The 25265-nt window shown below is 45.7% G+C and overlaps 1 pseudogene; it reads left to right on the top strand.

The window, feature by feature from the left end:
- Positions 1–1862: 1862 nt before the first annotated feature.
- LOC103536435 lies at positions 1863–2450 on the top strand (annotated as a pseudogene).
- The last annotated feature ends 22815 nt before the right edge of the window (positions 2451–25265 follow it).

Genomic DNA, 25265 nt, shown 5'->3' with positions numbered 1-25265 from the left:
CTGAGTGCAGCAGTAATTCTGAGAGTTTGACACATCCATAAACATTCCCCAGGAGAGATGGGGGAGCTGAAAAATGCAAGCCTCTCTGAAACTGTCTTCTGCCTGTAATAAATGTTTGTAATATATTTTAATGAATTTGTATTCCTAACCAGTGAAATTCAGAATTAAACTGAAAAAGAAGTGAATATGGGGTTAGACAAAGCAGTTGAGACATGTAAACATGAAATATGTTGAAACATGTTTGTTTCCACTGTTTTAGTGTGAACAAAACAAGGCCCTAACGAGACTAAGTTCTTTCTTGATGATAATTTGGAGTTTAAGTCTTGTTCTTAAAACAAGGCACCAAAAAAATGCGAATATCTGCAAAAGGAGAACATAAAGATGTCACAGTCAACTGTAGTGGAACAAAGCAATCAGACGCCTCTGATTACTGAGAAGTGGGTGTGAGCCGGTATCAAATCCACCTGTGCCCAATTAGGGCAAGCCCCCTATTGACCTTTATTGCGCCACTAGCGCTCATTGCCTCCAAGGTGAGGCTCTCGTGACACAGCTGGTTAAGACCCAGTAATGCAATGCTGAAAGCCCTGGATTCGAGACTCCACAGAGAGCCTCACCTTGGAGGAGATGAGTGCTAGTGGCGCAATAAAGGTAATACAGTGCTCGGGAGTGAGATAGTCTGTGGCTGTGAGTTTCACCTTTTATTGGCCCCCTGGTCTTGCACATGCTCAATAGGGGGCCTGCCCTAATTGGGCACAGGTGGATTTGATACCAGCTCACACCCACTTCTCAGTAATCAGAGGCGTCTGATTGCTTTGTTCCACTACAGTCAACAGATAAGGGGAAAGTTATGGCTAGGGTCTGATATCATCTTGTAACAATATAATTAAGTCAGCAAAATCAATAAAGGTAAAAAGTTCAAGCTTGAGGAAGACTTCTTACTTCATCCAAAGACCCCCTGTTGCCCCTCGGATATGTCCCCAAAAGAGAACTCTGCCCAGATTACACCCAGACTCCGCCTATCATGAATTTTATAATAACATGATATAATCCCTATGAATATGTATGTAAACCCACCTCCTTTAGAATATTCATAGAATTGTAATCAATAAAAGGTAATTCTAGAGTTTTAGAGGTGTGCGTGTGAGTGGAGCAGAGACTCCCCATGCACCCAGCGCTGTTTTGCTCATTGCAATGTCAATTTTTTAACCAATTACAATTTTATTAATAAATTCAACCAATAAAAGAATATTGAGTCTCGGTCATTTTTAACATGTCAACCCCTTTCACTTCGCACTATGAATACAGATGGTGATGATATAACAAATTTCAATACTTAGTTTCCCCTGAGAGATCCAACCATAGAGCTGAAGCAAGATGTAATAGCAAAGTGTGTGTGTCTATGCCAGGAAATAAAAGCTATGGAAACTGTCTTTGATGTTCCAGACATATTTCCCCTAACTGTGTACATTTTCCTACTTGATCAGTCCTCCATTGTGGCAAGAAGCAGATGTCCAACAGCAGCTCCATCATCCAGTTCCTCCTCCTGGCATTTGCAGACAGGAGGGAGCTGCAGCTCTTGCACTTCTGGCTCTTCCTGGGCATCTACCTGGCTTCCCTCCTGGGCAACGGCCTCATCATCACCACCATCGCCTGTGACCACCACCTCCACACCCCCATGCACTTCTTCCTCCTCAACCTCTGACCTGGGATCTCTCCTTGACCTGGGATCCATCTCCACCACTCTGCCCAAAGTCATGGCCAATTCCCTCTGGGATAACAGGGACATCTCCTACAAGAGATGTGCTGCACAGCTCTTGTTCATTTTATTCTTCATTTCAGAAGAGTTCTATCTCCTGACCATCATGTCCTACGACTGCCACATGGCCATCTTTAAACCCCTGCACTACGGGACCCTCCTGGGCAGCAGAGCTTGTGTCCACATGGCAGCAGCTGCCTGGGGCACTGGGTTTCTCAATGCTCTGCTGCACTAGGCCAATACATTTTCCCTGCCCCTCTGCCAGGGCAATGCCCTGGAGCAGTTCTGTGAAATCCCCCAGATCCTCAAGCTCTCCTGCTCACACTCCGACCTCAGGGAACTTGGGCTTCTTGTGGTCAGTGCCTCTTTATCATCTGAGTCTTTTGTTTTCATAGTGGTGTCATATATGGAGAGCTTCAGGGCTGTGCTGAGGATCCCCTCTGAGCACGGAAGGCATAATGCCTTTTCCACATGCCTCTCTCACCTGGCCTTGGTTTCCCTTTTCATCAGCACTGGCATCTTTGCCTACCTGAAGCCCCCCTCCATCTCTTCCCCATCTCTGGACCTGGTGGTGGCAGTTCTGTACTGGGTGGTTCCTCCAGCAGTGAACCCCCTCATCTACAGCCTGAGGAACCAGGAGCTCAAGAATGCCCTGAATAAACTAGATGTCTGGATGATTTTTCAAAAGGATTAAAATGATTGACTTAAACTATAATTCTCTCCTAACATAACTCATCAAACCCAACTAGTCTTTAGCGTTTTTTTTATTTGGTATAGTAGTCGATGAGGGATATTTGGTTTACAGTTTTCTTTTCCCTTTCAAATTATTGCCCAAAAAGCAATGTGCCCTTTCTCAATATGTGTCTGTATTTTTTTTTTTTTTTTACCTAGAGAGGTTTGTCAGTGAGGAACTGTGCTCTCTTTGTATGTATTTAAGCAGAACAAAGAACCTTCCAGGAACTTGTTTACTTGAGACCCTTCCTTTGAGACCCTCTCTGGAGCTGCAGGGCAGTGCCTGTGTGCAGAGTTGGAGGGGAAAATGTCCTGGCACAAGGACACTGCCTGGGAGCACCAGCGCTTGATCTTTTCCAAGCTGTTCACTTTCCACCTCCACAGTCTCCTTCTGCACCCTTGGGTAAGGCCTAAGTGCTCTGGCAGCTTGGTCACAGCCCTGCGGTGTGACAGTCCTGTGCCCGCAGGCAGGGACAGGGCATGGGCACTGCTGGGACAGAGCTGGCCTCCAGAACAGCCCTTCCATCATCACAGCTCAGCTCTTCTTCCATACTTGCTCTCAAGAAGCTGCCCAAGGAGTCAATGCTGCAGAGATTGTTGCTCTGCTACTTTCTCTGTGGGCTCCCTCTGATGCCATCATGGTTCCAGGGGGGGGGTTGGGGCCTTAGGAATGGTTCCTTTGTCACTTCTTTGGTGTCCAGAGCCCTCAGGGGTGGTGAATGTTCTGCAATAAAGACAGCCCATGACACTGGAATCAGGCAGGGCCCCTCTGAGCACCCTCCGTGGCCACCCAAGAGCTTGTGTGGGAGGTGGTCAGTGGCAGTGAGCACCATCAGCTGGGTCTGCCTGCCAGCTTGACCAGCACAGCCCATGAAAAGGGTCAGCCCTTGGCACCCCAGCCCCGTGCTCTGCAGAGCAGCACCCCCAGCTCGTGGCGTGGGGCAGCCTGGGGACAGGGTGCAGGGATGGGTGGCCAGGCCAGCCCAGAAGTGCTCATCAGAGAGAAGGCTCTGACACCACCAGCTCTTCCCAGGGGTGCCATCAAGGTCAGTGGCACAGACTGTGTCTTCAGGTCACTTCTCCTGGACACTAACGTCCCCTGGGAAGCCACCTGAATGCAGCACTGGGAACTTCTTCCTTCAACCAAGGTCCACCAGCCTATCCCAGCTGCTGGACACCATCTCTGCCCACAGTGACCTCAGTGCAATTTTATGAATTTTTGGCACCTTTTAGTGTTTTCTGCTGGTGGCCACATCTTGCATTCAGTGCTGGGCTTGCTGTCACCTTCCCTGTAAGATTCATGGACTAGAAGGTCTGTTCTGAGAAGGCAGCACCTTGGTTAAGGACATTTCTGCTAGAGATGAATGACCAGAAGCTCTGTTTTTGATTGGCTTAATGCACACCAGGTGATGAAACCCAGATTTGGGTGTAAAGTTTAGGTGACTTGAATGGGACTGCACTGCTCTGCCTTGCCTGGTTTGTCTTGCTGCATGTGACAGGGAGGAGGGAACTGGAGTGGACTCCAGTGTGCATCCACCTGTTTGATCAGGGACTCCCTCAGCTCCTCTCCTTTGACAGGCAGTAAGGGACAGCAGGTGCAATGCTTGGATTGAGATATTGTGGTAATTCAGGGAAGAGAAATGGTATAGCTCTTGTACACTTTAGGATGCATCCTAAGACATTGGGACAAATTTAGGTGGGGATCCCCCACCCAGAATGAAATATAATAATTAAACATATTTTAATTCATGGTGGCCACCATTTCAGTTAGAAGATACAGAAAAATATTATCAAAATGGGGAACTTCTGCATTTATAATTGTGCTGCTATTGTGTAAGTTTTCAATTTTTTATTCAGTTTTGTTATACTCTACTGTTGTGAAGTATATAACCAGTGCCTGAGCTGAAGAAGCTGGAGTGAAGATGCTAAGCTTGTAGCCACCATATTCCTTATATTCAGGGGTCTCCTACAGCCTGAAATAATTTGTGACTCATGGAATCTTTCACTCCAAGAGCTCTTGGAAGACTGAAAAAGGGAGGGGAAGAAGAGAGGAGAGAGAGGCAGAAGTAGAGCCCCCAAAATACCTCAGCTCCTCTGAGCAATGTTTCTACATTTGAAGAACTGCTAGGAACTTTTCTTTGGTGAGTGGTGGTACAATATTATTTATACTCAGAATGAGTATCAGCAGCTTGCTAGAACATTCAGATGGGTTTTTCATTTTAAAAGTATGAATAAAACAGTGAAAATTCCAGGGGGAAAAATGCTGAGTATGTCTGGAAAGACAGAAAGGTAGCAAGCATCTATTCTAGCTAACACTCCATAAACATACTGAGAATCCACTACAATATTAATATGTCACTGAAAATAATCAAAAGGCTTCTGTCACTGCACACAATTCTATGACCTGTGCTGATCCTTCCTGTAGCATGACATGTGATGGCCATTGGTCCGAAGCAGAATCATGCCAAGCTACCTCTGCTTTGTGTGAGCGAGCAGATCTATCCAGAAATAGAGTAGGAGCTCTCTCTGGTGGTACTGTTGATAAAATAGAAGAACGCTGGATTGTTAACTCTTGCAGGGACTGTAACAATTTGTGACTCAGCAAGATGAACTGTATCTCTCCAAGGTAACCTGCTAAGGCAATTTGAAAAGACAGTGACATTTGAATAGCTGTATCAAAACCCTGTTTTGTATAAGGGATATGTATTATATGTATATATATTATAGCAAGATCTAATGCAAAAATGCCTCTAGCATGTACTCACAGTTTTGCAATCACCTGAGATAATATTTCAAATCTAGACCATATTGTTTTGGTGGAATGATGTGAAAAAAATTGCCACTCTAGCATCCAGAATTTTTTTCCCTCCTGTTGCCCTAATATACCCAACGTCTGGAAAGTGTTGTTTATCACAAAACCTCTGAGAACTAATTTTGGATGATAACAATGTGCATAAGACTGTTTAGTTTTAGTCATAACAGTTTCTAGTGCTCTGTGGGGATGGGTACATCAATGGGAGGAAAGCAACTGGCAGATCTGAGCTGCTTCATCCTGGCAAGGTGCTCTGTCCCATCCACAGAAACTATTTGTAAAAGTCTATCATGTACCTGAGAGGTGGGACACAGAAGAATATCCAAAGAACAAGCAGGTGGGTCAGGCTGCTGGCTCAGGTGGGCCTTGAATGGCAACATAAAGGTGAATTATTTTATAGCTTGGTGGGCCCATCAAATCCATCAAGGAATAGATGAAACACACAGATGGGGTCATGAGGGAGGGGTGGACTGAGCATGGATGTTATTGCACAGCTGATCCATGAATGTGAAACATCTGCTCAATCAAGCAAGCTAATTTGATCTCTAGGTACTACACATTATAAGTTGTTTAATCCTAAAAAGACCTCAACCACACCCCCATGTTGGTTCCTATTAGTTGGACTGTGCATGTTTTGGCATTCCAAAGATAGAAGAAATTTTCAAAACTTCAACTGCTATAATTAGCAACAGGGAGAATGAGAAGATGATGAATGATGTCCCCTCCATAACGGAGAAAAAAGAAAAAATGTAATTTTAAATAATGTCCAAGAGAATGAACAGGAAGTATGTGGATGTCTCCTGCACTGGTTTCTCATACTAGAAATGGTGAGAACTGTAATTATTAACAGTCTGAAGGAGGTGGCACACGAAGTACGGAGGAGATGGTCATGCTGGCTGAAGGTCCCAGGTGTCACAAAGCACAGCCCAGTGATGCCCTTGAGCAGGTTCCAGAGCTGAAAGACAGCACAACCAGGACCAAGGAAGGTATGACATCCCACAGCTCTAGGAAGAGCTCTGAGACCAGTGATCAGTGACTGTTAAACCCATACAGAGAATAATTAGAACTAATTTGTTTTAACACGCTCATATCAAATCTGTCATTATCTCAGCCCTTTGTGGCCCAAATAAAGACTGTTGTGGTTGAACCCCAGTCAGACACTGAGCACCACACAGCCATTTATTCAGCTTTCCCCCAGCAGTGGGGTGGAGGAATGTATTGAGACAAGAAAAGTTTAATGACTGATGTAAAATAGAATTACATATTAATATAAATAAAAAATACTAAATGTTAAATACCTCCCTTTTCTTATTCCCAGTCCTCTCACATATGCTACTGCTCTCAGCTTCTGGCAGTCAAAGCTCACAAACATTTCAGCACTCTGATTGCCTCCTTAGCCAACTCTGCCCTTGTGTTTGTGTCCATAGTTTCGGCCCTGGGAAGGCAGATCCTGAGAGACAATATAAAGTTTCCTCCTACCAGCCTTGGTTGCCAAGGACTCTGCTATGGTCAAGGACTCCTTGACAGAAGCCATGATTGCAGGAGGCAGAGGCCCTGTGCTGGTGGCTGTAATGCTGAGAAAACCCTTTGGTTTCTTGGATGCAGCAGAAAGGTTAAGCCCTGACCCCAGGCCCTAGGAACAAAGATTGTGTCCTTCACACAGGGCTCAGGGCTCTTCCTGTGGCAGTGGGGTGTGAGAGGGGACCAAGGACAAGCGTAGGAAAGTTCTCTGAACCCTCCTGGCTTAATATTGCAGGGGCAAGGCACAAAGTCAAAATAAAATGGTTCCGGGTAGACGTTGGTGGTAGAGGCAACTCCCATGGCCAAGGTGACAAAGCCCTCGATCCTTTTGGTCCTTTCAGACCTGACAGAGCCCTTGGCCACGTCTTCTGCAGGCTGTCCTACACTGTTCATGCCTGCAGCTCCTTCTCTTCAGGCTGTTGTCACCCTTCCTGCTTTCCTACCTAGCTCTCAGCCCAGCATTTCCAGACCTTCTCTAGTGTCTCTCTGCTCTCACTAGCTTTGCCTTAAAAACAAAAGCCTGGGCCGATCCAGAACACTTCTGGGTAAATCTCTAACACAAGCATACCCTTGAGGTACGACATCTTGTTCTTTCCCTCCAGTATGAACCTTCCAAGGTGACCTTTGTGAAGGTTTTGGACTACCAAGAGAAGTTCCATCATAAAGTCATGGAACTGTTTGGGTGTAAATGGATGTGACAGACCAAACTTGTACTTCTCATGATCACTCCAAAAGGACTGCCCATACCACCTTTGTGGAAAATTCCCTATGGTACAATCTGGAGTTTTGTTAGGATGGGTAAAAACTCATGGACAGACTTTAGTGTGGGATCAGAAGCATCCATCCAAGACTCTGAGGCACACCCCTGGAGGTGCTCCTCCAATTTCTGCATGTGGATATCATCAAACACCCTTGTAAAGGCCATGTGCAGGGTGTGTTATAAGGCATCCCTCCCTCTGTTCTGTTTGCAGAGAGGTGCCACTGTAAATCTCCAGTACAGTTTAATTCCCAGATCCCTGTGTTTACACCCAGGAGTATTCCTACATCTGTCTTGTGATGGGGTCACCCTGGTCTTTCTGTTATTGTTCATATATTTATGAAAGCTTTTCTTGGTATCCTTAACCATGCAGGTCAGATTAATTTCTAGATGGTCTTTGGACTTCCTATTTCACTCCCTTCATAGCCTTACAGCATTTTTGTAGTTTTCATGTGTCCTGCCCCTCCTCCAGTCCTCGTACATTCTATTCTTTTCCTTGAGAGACAGCCAACGTTCCTTGTTCAGCCAGGCTGGTCTTCTGTGCCAGTGATTCACCTTACAGCTCTTGGGGATGGGCTGTTCCTGCACCTTCAAAACTTCCTTCTTAAAGAGCATCCATCTTTCCTGGAGTCCTTTATCCTTCAGAACAGATTCCCAAGGAATTGTGGCCAGCAGGCTGCTGAAGAGGATAAAGTTTTCCCTTCAGAAGTCCAGTGTAGTAGTTTTGCCTCCCACCTTCCTGGTAAGAATGTAGAACTCTATCAATCCAAGGTTGTTGTGCCCGAGATGGTCTCCAACCTTCACGTCTCCTACTGACTTGCAGAAAATGACTCTACAATTTAGAAAGTTATAGAAAGGGGTGTGTTTGTTCAGCACTTGGTGCGCAAGGGGATAATTCCTCCAAAAGCTGTGGACACCAATCTTGCAACAAGGCTTTTGTTATATACACTGATGTTTCACATATTCACTATATTTCTCAATACACCTATACATATGCATCACCTAAGCCTGCTTTGTATTACAATGACTCCCAAGAGGTCATTTTCATAATCTCCTCCCTCCTGTGTTTTTGTAGTGTCGCCTGGTGGTGGTCATGAGGGTCGTGGGGATAAAGTAGAAATGAAGCAAAGGTATTTCTCTGGGTAAAATTTTCACCTTGTCTGCTCTGGGCATGACAATTTCTTCAGTCATCAGCCAAGCCGACAACACATTCTGTTTCTTATCTCAAGGCTTCTATAGTTATCACTTTAGCACATGTATTTCCTTTACAAGGTGACAACTACCGAAACAATTTCTTAGCTTCTATCAAACAAGCATTCTGTGTTAGCTTCTATCAGGTCAACGTGACCCCTGGACAGTTCCTAGCAGGCATTTTATATCAACCCTTACATCACATATAACCCACGATCAAGCAGACAAGCGCTGCAATAAACATCCCTGCTTTAGAACCTTTTCTGGGCTGTAAAGTTTGTTTCCGCACCTCACCCTTCAACGAATTTCCAATCAATGCCCAAGAAGTGGTCAAACCCTGCAGCACGCTCACTCCACATTACGTCCTGAGTGTGACATCTTGAGGTATGGAATGACCCTGACTGTAATAATTGTCTTTCAACAGTCCTTATATAATTCTGTAATAATGTTTATATCTTCCTCCATGTGGCCTACAAGAATATTTATCAGATTATCCTAATGTCAAGGTTTAACACTGGCCTGGCAATTAAACTGAGTAACAAATGCTCTCTATTAATCTCTCTCTCCTCCCTGATAAAGAAAGAAGAGAGAATAAATGAGAGAGACTTATGGGTTGGAAACTAAACTGCACAACTTTAATGAAACAGTAATGATAAATAGGAAAAATTACTAAATATATACAAATATACAGAAAAATTGGTATCACGGTCCTTCCCCCCTTTTCTCCCAATAACTCTCACATCACCACCGACGATGCAGGGCAGCCCTGGGAAAGTTGAGGCTGGACTTCTGGAGTTGGCAGCAGTCGGGAATTGGAGACAGGAACACACAGATATGGGCTGGAACAGATCAGGACCACAGGCAGACGAGTGGACGGAATCCTCCAGGGTGCCGAAGGAAACAGGGAACGGGTAAAGGAAGGGAAGCAGGACAGGCAGGAAGGGCAGGCAGCCGGAAGCTGGAAGTTCTTGTGATCCCTCAAATTTATATTGAGTATGACGTATATGGGATGGAATACTCTGGTCAATTCTGGCATCTATCTTGTCCATTCCTCCCCAAAGGAGGGCTGCAGGTTGGACCTCTTTATTCCTTCTGAAGGGTAAAATGTTCCTCAGAGCTGAGCAGTGTCCTTGGCTCTGCATACCAGTCTAGCAGTAACTATAAACATCGAGTGTTATCAGTCCTAGAAGCAGACACTGAGAAACTTGATGTTCATTTCACCAAGTGCAGCTACTTGCAAGAGACTTAGCTAAAAGCAAAAGTACAAGACAGAAAATCACCTTTATCCTGGCCCAAACCAGGACATTCCACCCCTTATTCCATACCATTTGTGTCATGTTCCAATCATTACTATCTCTTAGCCCTAACCATATCTATACACAAATTATTACTACCTCTCTGTACTTGTCACTAAGTAATTACGTCTATGATTGCAGATGTTCATAGAATCATAGAATCATAGAATTGGCTGGGTTGGAAGGGACCTCAGAGATCATCGAGTCCAACCCTTTTACCACCGTTGCAGTTGCTAGACTATGGCACTGAGTGCCACATCCAGTCTCTTTTTAAATAGCTCCAGGGACGGAGAATCCACTACTTCCCTGGGCAGCCCATTCCAATGCTTGATCACTCTCTCCGTAAAGAAATTCTTTCTAATATTTAACCTAAACTTCCCCTGGCACAACTTAAGACCATGCCCTCTTGTCTTGTTGAAAGTCGTCTGGCAAAAGAGACCAACGTCCACTCGGTTACAACCTCCTTTCAGGGAGTTGTAGACAGCGATGAGGTCTCCCCTGAGCCTCCTCTTCTCCAGGCTGAACAGCCCCAGCTCCCTCAGCCTCTCCTCATAGGGTCTGTGCTCGAGTCCCTTCACCAGCCTGGTTGCCCTCCTTTGGACCTGCTCCAGGACCTCGATATCCTTCCTGAACTGGGGGGCCGAGAACTGGACACAGTACTCGAGGTGTGGCCTCACCAGTGCTGAGTACAGGGGCAGAATCACTTCCTTGGACCTGCTGGTGACGCTGTTCCGGATACAGGCCAGGATGCCATTGGCTTTCTTGGCCACCTGGGAACACTGCTGGCTCATGTTCAGCTTCCTGTCAATCCAGACTCCCAGGTCCCTTTCTTCCTGGCTGCTCTCCAGCCATTCTGTCCCCAGCCTGTAGCGCTGCATGGGGTTGTTGTGGCCAAAGTGCAGGACCCGGCACTTGGCCATGTTAAACCTCATCCCATTGGAATCAGCCCAACTCTCCAGTCTGTCCAGGTCCCTCTGCAGAGCCCTCCTGTCTTCCAGTTGATCGACACTTCCCCCCAGCTTAGTGTCATCTGCAAATTTGCTGATGATGGACTCAATCCCCTCATCTAGATCATCAATGAAGATATTGAACAGAACCGGGCCCAACACTGATCCCTGGGGGACACCACTAGTGACCAGCTGCCAACTGGATGCAGCCCCATTCAGCACCACTCTCTGGGCCCGGCCCTCCAGCCAGTTCCTAACCCAGCACAGGGTGCTCCTGTCCAAGCCACGGGCTGATAGTTTTTTCAGGAGGATGCTGTGGGAGACGGTGTCAAAGGCCTTGCTGAAGTCCAGGTAGACCACATCCGCAGCCTTCCCCTCATCCACCAGTCGGGTCACCTGATCATAAAAGGAGATCAGGTTGGTCAGGCATGACCTGCCCTTCCTAAACCCGTGCTGGCTGGGTCTGATCCCTTGCCCATCCTGCAGGTGCTGTGTGATTGCACTGAGGATGATCTGTTCCATGACCCTGCCAGGCACTGAGGTCAGGCTGACGGGCCTGTAGTTTCCTGGGTCCTCTCTCCGGCCCTTTTTGTGGATTGGCGTGACATTCGCCAACTTCCAATCATCTGGGATGTCCCCAGTGAGCCAGGACTGTTGGTAGATGATAGAGAGAGGCTTGGCAAGCTCTTCTGCCAGCTCCTTCATTACCCTTGGGTGGATCCCATCTGGTCCCATAGACTTGTGGGGATCCAAGCATCTCAGTAGGTCACTGACTGTGTCCTTCAGGATTACAGGGGGGCTGTTTAGATTCATGTCACTTTCCATGAGCTCCAGAAGACACCCATCTTCAGGGTAACCTGTCTTTCTGCTGAAAACTGAGGTAAAAAAGGTGTTAAATACCTCAGCCTTCTCTTCATCTTTGACAACTATATTCCCACCCGTGTCCAGTAAAGGATGGATGTTTTCCTTGCCCCTTCTTTTGCTGCTGATGTATCTGTAGAAGGACTTTTTGTTATCCTTCACAGAGGTGGCGAGATTCCGTTCACATTGTGCCTTTGTCTCTCTGATTTTCTTTCGACATGACTTAACAATATTCCTTAATTCCTCCTCAGTAGTTAGCCCTTTTTTCCACAATTGGTAGGCCCTCCTCTTAACCCTAATTTCTTTCAGAGTCTCCCAATTCAGCCAGGCCGGTCGTCTTCCCCACCGGCTCGCCTTTCGGCACACTGGGACAGCCTGCTCCTGTGCTTTCAAAACTTGTTCCTTGAAGTACGACCATCCCTCCTGTACCCCTCTGTTTTCAAGGTCTGTTTCCCAGGGTATACTCTGAACAAGTCTTCTGAATAGGCCAAAATCTGCCCTCCGGAAGTCCAGCGTAGAGGTCTTATTGACGGCCCTTCTTGCATCCCTGAATATTGAAAACTTTATTATTTCATGGCCGCTAAATCCCAGGCGTCCACTGACCACCACATCTCCCACCAGCTCCTCTGTGTTTGTGAAAAGAAGGTCAAGCGAGGCTCCATCCCTAGTGGGCTCATTTACTAGTTGGAGCAGGAAATTATCCTCTATACACTCCAGGAATCTCCTAGACTGCTTCCTCTCTGTGGTGTGGATTTCCCAGCAGATGTCTGGTAGATTAAAGTCGCCCACAAGAACAAGGGATGACGATTTGGAGACATCCGCCAGCTGCCTGTAGAATAATTCATCATCCTCATCATCTTGATTGGGTGGTCTGTAACAGACTCCCATCACGATATCAGCCTTGTTGACCTTCCCCTTGATTCTGATCCACAGGCACTCCACCTTATTATTACAGACTTCAATTTCTACACTGTCAAGAGACTCCCTAACATATAGGGCTACCCCTCCACCTCTCCTACCCTGCCTGTCCCTTCTGAAGAGCCTATAGCCATCCATGGTAGCACTCCAGTCATGGGCGTCATCCCACCACGTTTCCGTGGTAGCGACTACATCATAGCTTTCCTGATGCACGATGGCTTCCAGCTCCTCTTGTTTGTTGCCCATGCTGCGTGCATTGGTGTACATGCACTTTAGCTGGGCTGCTGGTTTGTCTCGTACCTTGGGTAGACCACCCTTAGGCTCCTTTCTGGAGAGCCCAGTTTCAACCCCATCCCCCTTCAAACCTAGTTTAAAGCCCTCCTTATCAGCCTCTCCAACTTATACGCTAGAGTCCTTTTCCCCTTGTTAGTTAGGTGAAGCCCATCTGTTTTGAGTACACTAGGTAGTACGGAAGTTGTCCCGTGGTCGAAAAACCCAAAGTTCCGCTGGTGGCACCAATCCCTTAGCCACCTATTGATCAGATTAGTTTTCCTAGTTCTCTCCTCATTCAGGTCTTCTTTTGCTGGAACCGAGGCAAACACCACCTGTGCTCCTGACCCATCAACTAAACGACCCAGTGCCTTGAAGTCCTTTTTAATCACCTTTGTACTTCGTCCAGCAATGTCATCACTGCCAGCCTGGACTACCAACAGTGGATAATAATCTGACGGCTGAATTAGTTGAGGGAGTCTCCTACTAATATCCCTCACCCGAGCACCGGGAAGACAGCAGACCTCTCTGTGGGATGGGTCCGGTCGACATATAGGGCCCTCAGTTCCTCTCAGAAGGGAGTCACCAACTACAACTACCCTTCTTTTTTTCTTCATAGCTGTAGTTGTAACCCGTCTGGTAGAGAGGGTCGAGCAGGAGACCTTCCCGAGAGATCTTCCTCTTGTCTGGCCTCCGCCTCATTTTCTGAGTCCAGGGCCGCATATGTGTTCTTTAAGGGCACCTGGGGGGATGGTGGGGGTTGGGAGGGGATTCTTTTACCTTTCCGATGGGGTACCTGTTTCCATTCCCCCCTATCCACCTGGTCTGCAACTACTGTTTGATCGGAGGGGCAGGGTTTCACTGACTCCTTTTGGATTTCTTTTGCAGTCGAAAGGGTGTGACTCCACCAGTCAATTTCCCTTTCACTGTCTCTAATACTTCTTAATCTCTCTACTTCCTCCTTAAGCTCTGCCACCATGCATAGGAGGTCATTCACTTGCTCGCATCTCACGCAGACACTGTCCTCAGATGCTAGTACTAGGCTCAAACACTGCGCAGCCAGAGACTTGAACAGCTGCATCCATCTTTGTTGGGGAAACAGTTCAGAAATATCCAGGTTGTGAGCAATCCTGACTTACTTCAATTTAGGCCACATTGGGTTAATGGTTATTGAGGCCTAGTTAGAGGCCTGAGAATAAGCTAATGGGAAAGAGATAACTAATTGGTAACAGAACAGGAAAAAAATTATGTGAGAAGAATCTTTCCGTGAGAATGGTATGTGTAATTGGAAAACAAAGCCACCTGCATGATAAGATGATGTAAACAAGACTTCTCTATATAAAGTGAGTGCAAGTTGCTAATAAACGATTTCATACGATCATATTGATGTGCACATGGAATCCTTAAGCCTCCGCAGACTGTTTTCCCACACATCTTAAGGGGTTTCGTCTGTGTGGACACACGTTTTGTTGTAACAGCAAAAGTTTTTCCTCTTTTGGATACCATGGCTCCTTCAAGAGAAGCGGGAGGTTGTTGTGACCCTTTTGCTTGCCCTGCCTGCGCCAACTGCCTCGCTAACTGCCATGTCACCTTCCTGTTTGCCTGCTCCTGTTCGCCGCGCTCCAGGTCGCTGGCGCTCCCAGAAGCTGCTTAAATCCCTCCTGCCGGTCTGGGTGCCGCCCCCTTGCCTGCTGATTGGCCTCGCCGGAGACCCTTCAGTAGAAAGGGTATGCATCTATTGTAACAAATTCTTAAAACAAGGGGCAATTGTCACAGTTCATGTCCATGGTTCACTAGTTGCAGGTGTTAACTTCATGGAAGTTACTGAATGACAGACAATGAACCTAGTTCCGGTTTCATCACCACAAAATCATCCTGAAAAACACTCAGAACACTATTAGTTTATGCAATAATTCACATAACAGTAGTTAATGTGGAATACAAGTTCATGACTCCCAAAGATTCCATGCATTACTGACTAAGCTAGAAAAGTGAAAATTAGGAATTCTCACCTAGTGTTAGATTCCCTTGTGGTACACATTGTACTTCTCCATCTTTCATCATCACCCACCAAGTGTGTCCAGGCTCTTGAGCGAAAGCAACCCCACGAATGGGTTTGCCTTTGCCCGAGGCAGGATAAACCCAAACTGTTTTCCCTAGCAGATTCTTTTCATGCACCACAGACACTTTGTCCCAGTCTACTGTTTGTAGAAGATCTGACTGAGCAGGACCAGCTCGATTGATGGAGCCCCTGGTGTTAACTAACCAGGTGGCTTTTGCCAAGTGCTTGTCCCAGTTTTTGGAAGTTCCACTACCCATTGGCTTTAAGGTACTTTTTGACAGTCCATTGTACCTTTCAATTTTACCTGAAGCTGGTGCATTATAGGGAATATGGTATATCCACTCAATACCATGTTCTTTGGCCCAGTTATTTATAAGACTATTTTTGAAATGAGTTCCATTATCTGACTCAATTCTTTCTGGTGTACCATATCTCCACAAGACTTGTTTCTCTAGGCCCAGAATGGTGTTCCAGGCTGTGTCATGAGGCACAGGATATGTTTCCAGCCATCTTGTACTTGCCTCGACCATTGTAAGCACATAGCACTTACCCTGGCGGGTTCGAGGCAGTGTGATATAGTCGACTTGCCAGGCCTCCCCATACCTATATTTTGACCATCTCCCTTCATACCACAGAGGTTTCAACTTTTTAGCTTGCTTAATTGTCACAATCGTGGATAACCTGCGCAATAGCGTCCAAAGATAAATCCACCCCTCGGTCACGAGCCCATCGGTATGTTCCATCCCTGCCTTGATGACCTGAAGCATTGTGGGCCCATCTAGCTAAAAACAGTTCACCTTTATGGTCCCAGTCCAGATCTATTTGGAACACTTGAGCAGCCTCATCTGCTCGTTGGTTGTTTTGATGTTCCTCAGTAGCTCGATAAGAAGGTATGTGCCATCTCCATGATGCACTTTTATATCAAGTTTCTCTAACCTAGCAGCAATGTCTTTCCAGAGTTCAGCAGCCCAGATAGGTTTATCTCTACGTTGCCAGTTGTTTTGTTTCCACTGCTTTAACCAACCCCATAAGGCATTTGCTACCATCCATGAGTCAGTATAGAGATAAAGTCTCGGCCACTTTTCTTGTTCAGCAATGTCCAAAGCCAATTGGATGGCTTTTACCTCTGCAAATTGACTTGATTCACCATCTCCTTCATCTGTTTTTGCAACTAGTCGTGTAGGATTCCATACGGCAGCTTTCCACCTTCGATGGCCTCCTACCACACGACAGGATCCATCAGTGAAAAGAGCATATTGTTTCTCATTCTCTGGTAGTTGGTCGTATGGTGGGGCTTCTCCAGCCCGTTTTACCACTTTTCCTGGTGGCATTCCAAAGTGTTTGCCTTCTGGCCAATTTGTTATTGCTTCTACAATTCCTGGACGATTGAGCCTTCCTATCCTAGCTCTCTGTGAGAGTAAAGCAATCCATTTACTCCAGGTAGCATCGGTAGCATGATGGGAAGATTCTCTACCTGTGTACATAAAACCCAGTACAGGTAATCGCGGCACTAGGAGGAGCTGTGCTTCAGTACCAATCACTTTTGAAGCAGCTTTAACTCCTTCGTATGCGGCCAGTATCTCTTTTTCAGCGGCTGTGTAGTTGGCTTCGGAGCCTTTGTAGTTTCGACCCCAAAATCCTAGAGGTCGGCCTCGAGTCTCTCCTGGAGCTTTCTGCCAGAGGCTCCATGAAGGACCATCACCTCCATCTCCGGTGTAAAGAACATTTTTGATGTCTGGCCCTGTTCGAATTGGTCCAAGGGCCATTGCCTGCACAATCTCCTGCTTAATATTCTCAAAAGCAGCTTGTTGTTCTGAGCCCCATTTAAAATCTTTCTTCTTCCGGGTAACCTCATAGAAAGGTTTCACAATCTGATTATAAAAAGGAATATGCATCCTCCAGAAACCAACAGTTCCTAAGAAGGACTGAGTTTCCTTTTTGGTAGTTGGTGGGGCCATAGCTGTTATTTTGTTAAGCACATCCATTGGGATGTGGCGACGTCCATCTTGCCACTTAACCCCCAGAAACTGTATCTCTTGTGCAGGTCCCTTGACCTTGCTCCTTTTAATAGCAAAACCAGCCTCTAGAAGGATTTCAATTATCTTCTTACCTTTTCCATAGACTTCCTTTGCTGTGTCACCCCACACAATGATGTCATCGATGTACTGTAGATGTTCTGGAGCTCCACCCTTTTCCAAGGTGTCATGGATCAGTCCATGGCAGATGGTAGGACTGTGTTTCCACCCCTGGGGCAGTCGATTCCAAGTGTATTGGACACCTCTCCAGGTGAAGGCAAACTGTGGTCTGCATTCTGGTGCTATAGGAATAGCAAAAAATGCATTAGCAATGTCAATGGTCGCATACCACCTGGCTGCCTTTGACTCCAGCTCATACTGAAGTTCTAGTATGTCCGGCACAGCAGCACTTAGTGGCGGTGTAACCTGATTCAGGGCACAATAGTCTACTGCCAGCCTCCACTCTCCGTTAGGCTTTTTCACTGGCCATACAGGACTGTTGAAGGGTGAGTGAGTCTTGCTGATCACTCCTTGGCTCTCTAGTTGCCGGATCAGCTTGTGAATGGGGATCACAGCATCTCTGTTGACACGATACTGTCTACGATGCACTACTGAAGTAGCAGTTGGCAGCTGCTGGTTTGTAGTTCTCAGCAATCCCACTACAAAGGATTTATCTGAAAGGCCAAACAAAGTATGCAGCCATTCTGCATTCTCAGTCTTAATAGCTGCAGTACCAAAGGACCAGTGGTACCCTTTCGGGTCCTCAAAATCACCTCCCTTGAGGTAGTCTATGCAAAGGATGCACGGAGCATCTGGACCAGTCACTATTGGGTGTTTATGCCACTTTATTCCAGTGAGGCTCACATCAGCCTTCACAGTAGTCAGTTCTTTAGATCCTCCAGTCACTCCAGAAATAGTGACGGAGTCTGTCCCTTTCTGATTCGATGGCATTAGGGTGCACTGTGCACCAGTGTCCACCAAGGCTTTATACTTTTGTGGGTCTAATGTGCCAGGCCATCGAATCCACACAATCCAATAGATTCGGTTGTCCCTCTCCTCCACCTGGCTGGAGGCAGGGCACCTCTAAGCTTGAGCACATACAGCATTGTCAGTATGTTCATTACTGGAGTGTGCGTCCCCAGTACTCACACCTGATGTGCAGGGATCTTGAGTCACCAGCATATTTGGATTGGGTAACTCCACACTGGAGACTTGAGCAGCCATCTTTTTAGAAGGACCTCCTTTTGCCTTCGGCTTACTCATCAACTAAAACACTCGGTCCTGTAGGGCAGCAGTAGGTTTCTGATCCCACTTTTTCATGTCCTCTCCACACTCACACAGGAGTGCCCATAGGGTTCCTCTTACTGAATTCTGTTTCTCTCGATTCTGTCTCATAGGAGGGCGTCTCCTCTTAATGGCTGCAATGCGGTGTCCTCCATCTGTCTGAGGAGAAAGGGGTGAATGCAGTTTCTCAGATGCTCTCTTGATAGCTGAGACCCAGGCCCGACAAGGGGCCATGACAGCATCTTCACACTCTCGTACAGTTTTAAGCACATCACCCACAGTTGCATCCATCTCTGCAGGAACCCATAGCATTACTGATAGTGTATGGTTAAAAGGGGGTGGTGCAGCATGCACAAACCTTTGCATCATAGGTTTAGGGCATGGTACGTGATAAGGATCTTCAATGTCATCATTATTATAGATCACGTCTCGCACAGCCAATTCTTCCAGATACCTGATAGCTTTTCCAAGTGTGGCTGCTTTGACTTGTGGGCAGGCTATTTCCTCTTTATAGGGATATCTCTCCCTTACAGCTGACAAGAGTCGCTTCCACAGGCTGGTAGTTCCAGCCTTTTCCCCAAATGCCCGATCAATACCTGCATCTTTGGCCAGGGATCCCAACTGCCTAGCTTCCTTCTGAGTTCATGTTATGGTAGCAGCCCCATCATTCCAGCATCGGAGTAACCAAGAGAGAAGTGGTTCACCTGAAAAACGGCTGTAGTCTTTTCTCAGAGTACGCAAGTCTCTCATGGAATAGGGCTGAGCAGATTCTGAGTCTAAGTCCTCATCTGACTCTGCTCTAGCTGCTCTACGAGGAGAGGCAGTATCCTCTATTTCCTCTATCACCTGGTCATCTCGTTCAGACTTGGAAGGGTTAAGGCTCGTTTCTGATTTCCATTGTTTTCCTTTTCTCCTAGTTACAGGATCAACAAGTAACTGTGTGGGCTAAGGGGGAGAGTCTGAGGTGTCTGCAGCAGTGCCAGCAGCAGGGCTTGCTTTCTGAGCAGCAGCAGTGTCTGTGGGAGTAGACACAGCAACTGGAGCTGAAGCAGAAACACTGGCGATGCTGGCCGGCCTTATCTGAGTTATGCCCTTGCATGAGGGGGGGCGAGAAGCGGCTGTGGAGGCAGGAGTGGGGGTGCTCTCTGTACGAGGATAAGCTCTCACTCTCCGTACAGCAACTCTCTGTGGGAAAACAGTCTGCGGAGGCTTAAGGATTCCATGTGCACATCAATATGATTGTATGAAATCGTTTATTAACAACTTGCACTCACTTTATATAGAGAAGTCTTGTTTACATCATCTTATCATGCAGGTGGCTTTGTTTTCCAATTACACATACCATTCTCACGGAAAGATTCTTCTCACATAATTTTTTTCCTGTTCTGTTACCAATTAGTTATCTCTTTCCCATTAGCTTATTCTCAGGCCTCTAACTAGGCCTCAATAACCATTAACCCAATGTGGCCTAAATTGAAGTAAGTCAGGACTGCTTACAACATGTAATGACCAACCCATGTCAGGGTTACTGCCCTGAAGGTTCTTCCTTCATTTCTATTTCACATTCAGCTTTTTCCACTTCACAGAAGAGAATTCATTCTCTTCATTCAGGTTACTGAAAGATGAGCTATGGGCAAAAGATAAGGGAGCTGGCAGCAGAAAAGAAGAATAACAGGATTATGTGGTTAAATCATTTAAGGATATGGGGACAGCTTAGCGATTTCATTAGAGAAGGTTTATATATTGTATTTGTTATTACTGGTTTTGATAAAAAAAAAAAAAAAAAAAAAAGGGCAGAGTGCGATGTTAAGACATCGCTGGAGTGGACCCGAGACAGATCATTTTGCCCCTTATGCAAGACTATTTGGTTTGGCTACTGCGAACTTCAACGGACCTGCAAATAGCTTTGGCAGGGAAATAATGAATTCTTACCCCACATATCACTTTTTACCACTTTTATCTAACATTCAGTGGGAGTCATGTAGTTTTTTGTCTGACAGTCCAGTGGACGGCATCACGGTCTTTATGGATGCTGGAAGAAAATCCCATAAAGCTGTTGTTACCTGGGAGGAGACGCCTGGCAATAGAAAGAACATTTAAGGGAAGTCATTTGACTCTTTGCAAACCCTTGAACTTGTTGCAGTTATTTGGGTTTTTGAAACGTGGAATAATACTGCTGTGAATATAGTCTCTGATTCACTTTATGTAGTAGGTATTGTTTTGAGAATGTATCATGCCATTTTGAAGGAAATTTCGAATAAGCATTTGTATTTCTTATTGCAGAAGTTATTAAGACTCCTAGCAGAAAAAGAACATCCTTATTTTATCACTCATATCCGGAGTCATCTTAGTGACCGAGGTTTGGCTATCGGTAATAAGCGAGCTGACCATTTAGTTGCACCAGCGTGGACTGGTCCTTCTGTTGATATTTTTAAACAAGCTTGACAATCTCATGCATTTTTTCATCAAACTGCTAAAGTGCTAGCGAAGCCATTTCATTTACTTCTGGGGGATGCCCAGGGAATTGTGAAATCTTGTCCTGATTGCCAAAAGGTTGATCTTGGTATTGGGATGGAAGTCAATCCTAAAGGTTTAAATTCCTTGGAACTGTGGCAAATGGATGTCACTCAGGTACAACAGTTTGGGCACTTAAAATATGTGCATGTTGTTATAGATACTTTTTCTATGGCCGTTTGGGCCTCTGCTCAGACTGGTGAGGCAACGAAACATGTTATCAGACATCTATATGTATCCTTTGCTGTTCTTGGAGTACCTCAGTCTATTAAGACTATTAAGACGGATAATGGCCCTGCTTATTCTTCTGCTCGTTTTCGACAGTTTTGTGGACAATGGGGTATTCGACATGTTACTGGTATTCCTCATAACCCTACGGGTCAAGCAATAGTGGAACGTTGCCATTCGGTACTAAAGACACTCCTTGAAAGACAAAAAAGGGGGGAGGAAGGGAGTCCTCCTCAGGACCAGTTAAGTAAGGCTGTATATGTCATGAACTATTTACGCCTTACAGGAGAACGCACAGAGACTCCGATACTGATTCACCAAAAAGCTTTAGCAGACTTTGCTTCTGAACCTTCCCACAAAATTTTGGTGGAATTCAAGAATTCCATCACTGGACAATGGGAAGGGCCGGCAGAGGTGAAACTGACTGGTCAAGGTTGTATGTGCTTACTTACAGGTACTGGAGTGCGTTTCTGATACAAGTATTTGGTTTGGGAGATTGTACTGATTTATTTTATTTTAGGCTGATTCCACCAGATTTTAGTAGTAATAGTGTTTTGGTTTTTAAAGTTTTTGGTATGTGTTGTTAAATTTTTCTCATATATTGGTAAGGAGTACGATAGATTCATGAGAATGTTTTTCAGAGGCCGAGAATTGCTGCGGAGAGAAAGAAAAAGAGTGTCACTATTCTGCTTTTATGCAAACTCCAGTTTTTAAAACAACTTACTTTGGTGGGCACATTGATTATAATTTGATCTATTATTTAAGAGAAGAGTTTAAAAGATGCTCAAAGCTGCTCTGCAAAATAATGTACACTATGCAGGGAGTGGTGTGATAGAAAGAAATTTCTTCAAGTGTAGTTTGAAACCATTAGAATACATGATTCGATAATAAAACTTTTTTCATTTAATACAATCATAAAAAAAAAAAAAAAGGGAAAAGACAAGGGAAGAGCGTAAACCCTTATGAGAAGAAAAAAGAGCGTGACGTCAAGAGAGCACTAATGATCTATCAATAACATTTGCGATCAAACTGGTCAAGGCAACAATTAAGCCTAGAATATAAGGGAAAATTTGAAATTTGGGTTTCTTGCTGTTTCATTTGTATCACACATAGCTAGAGGATAAGTCTTTGGTAAGAATTGATAAAAATCATAAAATATACCAGTTAATTTGTTGGCTTACAGATTTAATTAGGCAAGGCTTATCAGTTATATATGTTATTATTGCTTTTGCATCAGTATATATGTTATTATTTCTTTCGCATTATTGGTATGTTATTGCTTTTGCATTACTAGTATGCTGTTTATGACAATATATTATTAGCATGTTATTTTACGTAATGAAATAAGTCAGAATTGCTCAAAAAACAAAAAGGGGAATATGTTGGGAAAACAGTTCAGAAATATACAGATTGTGAGCAATCCTGACTTACTTCAATTTAGGCCACATTGGGTTAATGGTTATTGAGGCCTAGGTAGAGGCTTTCTGAGAATGAGCTAATGGGAAAGAGATAACTTAATTGGCAACAGAAGAGGAAAATAATTATGTGAGAAGAAGGTTCCGTGAGAATGGTATGTGTAATTGAAATACAAAGCCACCTGCATGATAAGATGGTGTAAACAAGACTTCTCTATATAAGTGAGTGCAAGTTGTTAATAAATGATTTCATACAATCATATTGATGTGCACATGGAATCCTTAAGCCTCCGCAGACGGTTTTCCTACAAGTTTACACCTGAAAGCAGTGAATTAACAGCCTCTTATCTCCTGGGCCCCCATGCTTTGTGTTGAGGTTGGCTCAGCACCACCTAGCTGTGAAGTGTCCCCTCCCCCCACCGATGCCAGAAGCCTGAGGTCTGCAACCCCCTCAGGACCCTAGCCTGATGTGCCCAGCCCCCCCAGGTCATCCCCCCCCTTCCAACTTCCAACCTCACCCTCCCAGGTCAGGTCCATTCCCCCCGAGGCCCCTCCTTACCTTTTCTTCCTCCCCCTGCCTCTTCTTGCGATCCTGCTGCAGCTCCCGGGAGCTTTTGCTCCACCACCTTGGGGCTGCATCCAGGACCCCCGAACTGACGCCAGAGCACTGCCCCCCCCTCCCCACTGGCCCGGGCTGTGACCCCCCTGCAGGTACCGGGAGGTGATGGGAGGTGATGGGAGGGGGGTGGATATCCCAGTACTGCCCAAACTGGGGGTGAGCAGCACTAGATGGGGAAGGGGGGATGGGTGTGAGGGGGGAACTAAACCTATCCCTGGAGCGAGGGCGGTAAGTTGAGCGACCCTCCAACCTCTTCAAGAGGGTTGAGGAGCTGTGATTGGGTCTTCCCCCACCTCATCTGAGGATTCCCAACTAATCCTGGGTTGGGCATCTTTGATAGGTGTTACGATCCGAGTTATTATTTATATTTTGATTGCGAGGAAAATTCAGCCACTGACTCAGAGACGACGCTTGAATTGACCAGTAACCAGACTGCTGGATTTAAAATTAGTTACAAAGTTTATTTCTAAATAGGGAAAGCCGGTTATACTAGCAATAAGACCTTTTGTATAAAGTAGCCACCTCAATCGATGGTCGTTAAGAGTAACAAAGGAGAAACAAAAGAGAGAAAATGTCACCGTCTGGCGCAGGGCCTGGTTCCTTGGGCTGGAGGGTTGCTCCTGGGTTTCGCTGTTGAGTCGCTGCTCTGTCTTTCCGTAGCTGAAAATCGGGGTGAAGCTGGAAATCGGGGTGACGAGCTGAGGAGACGTGGAGCCGAAAAAGCGCTCACCCTTCCCGTCTTCTCCTAGGGTTATTTATCCCCCAAAAGAAAGGGGGGGTCACTTCATGCAAGATGGCCCTGATACATACATATCTCCAGGCTTCCTGGGATGAGTCATTTCTTATCTTTGTGTCCTGGAACCCTGCTCGGTTTGGGCGACCAGCTGTCTGTCAGGCATTCCTTGAGATAAACATATGGTAATTTACTAGCCGAAGGAAAAAAAACTGGTCCGAGAGACATATTTTATATTTTCAGTTCCACATGTATACCACAATAGGGGATCCCCAAGTCATCCCCAAAGTTTTTTTTTGGAGGGGCTGCCACTGGGGACCCTCAAATTACCCTGTATACAGGGGTAATAATGGCAACCCCAGAATCCTTCCGGGGGACTTAATAACGCCAGGGCTCAGGAGTAATAATCAGGGACTGCCAAAACATGTCAGGAGAACCCAAATCAAGAGCAATGGGGTGATCCCAATTCAAGTGACTCAAAATGCTAGAAACCTGTCTCCCACCCAGTTCCCCTTTGAGATTTAGGTGCCAGTTAAGCTCCTAAAGATGAAGTATAGGATGATCAGTGGTTGTCCAACTCTATGGGTAACCTCCTCATTCCACCTAACACCCCATTTTCACCCACAGTAAGTTTGGTGTAGGTTTTGGATGCCATAACTGCACAAAAAGCCCACCCCTACTTTTTCACCGCACTATGGCTTCTTTCATAGGCACGCGGTCACACCATCTAGACAAAAACATCTCTGGGTGACCCAAAGATCACACAGCTTTTGGTCAAAGCATGACATTGGTGAAATATCACTGAATCCAGGCTGGAGAAAAATTAGACATTGGCAATGATCGGTTTAGGATCCGCTTGGCCCATCTCTGTTGGGAAACTGTCTGGAAGATAACAGACGTGAGCAATCCTGACTATTTAGCTTTAGCTAGAGTAAGCTAAGGGACTTGAGGCCTAGTTTCAAGGTTACTGAAAGATGAGCTATGGGCAAAAGATAAGGGAGCTGGCAGCAGAAAAGAATAACAGGATAATGATGTAGCCAGCAGAAGTTCTGTGAGAACAGGATCTGTGGCTAAGATATAGCCACCTGCAAGATATCGTTATATAAACAAGGGCTCTATATAAAGCGAGCGTAAATTGTTAATAAACGACTTCACTTTAACCATATTGTTGACTATGTGTTGCCCTTAAGCCTCCGCGGATTTTTCCACAGATCTTCATCACCGGATGAAGTTTCTCATCGGGGTGAGAAACCCCAGAGATGTCCTGACTGCGGGACACGTTTTAGTGTCAGCTCAGATCTGGTCCAACAGTGACACCATCACACAGGCACCATG

This window comes from Calypte anna, chromosome W, assembly GCF_003957555.1.
Source record: "Calypte anna isolate BGI_N300 chromosome W, bCalAnn1_v1.p, whole genome shotgun sequence".
Classification (NCBI taxonomy): Eukaryota; Metazoa; Chordata; class Aves; order Apodiformes; family Trochilidae; genus Calypte; species Calypte anna.
This window is presented reverse-complemented; position numbering and strand designations above follow the sequence as displayed.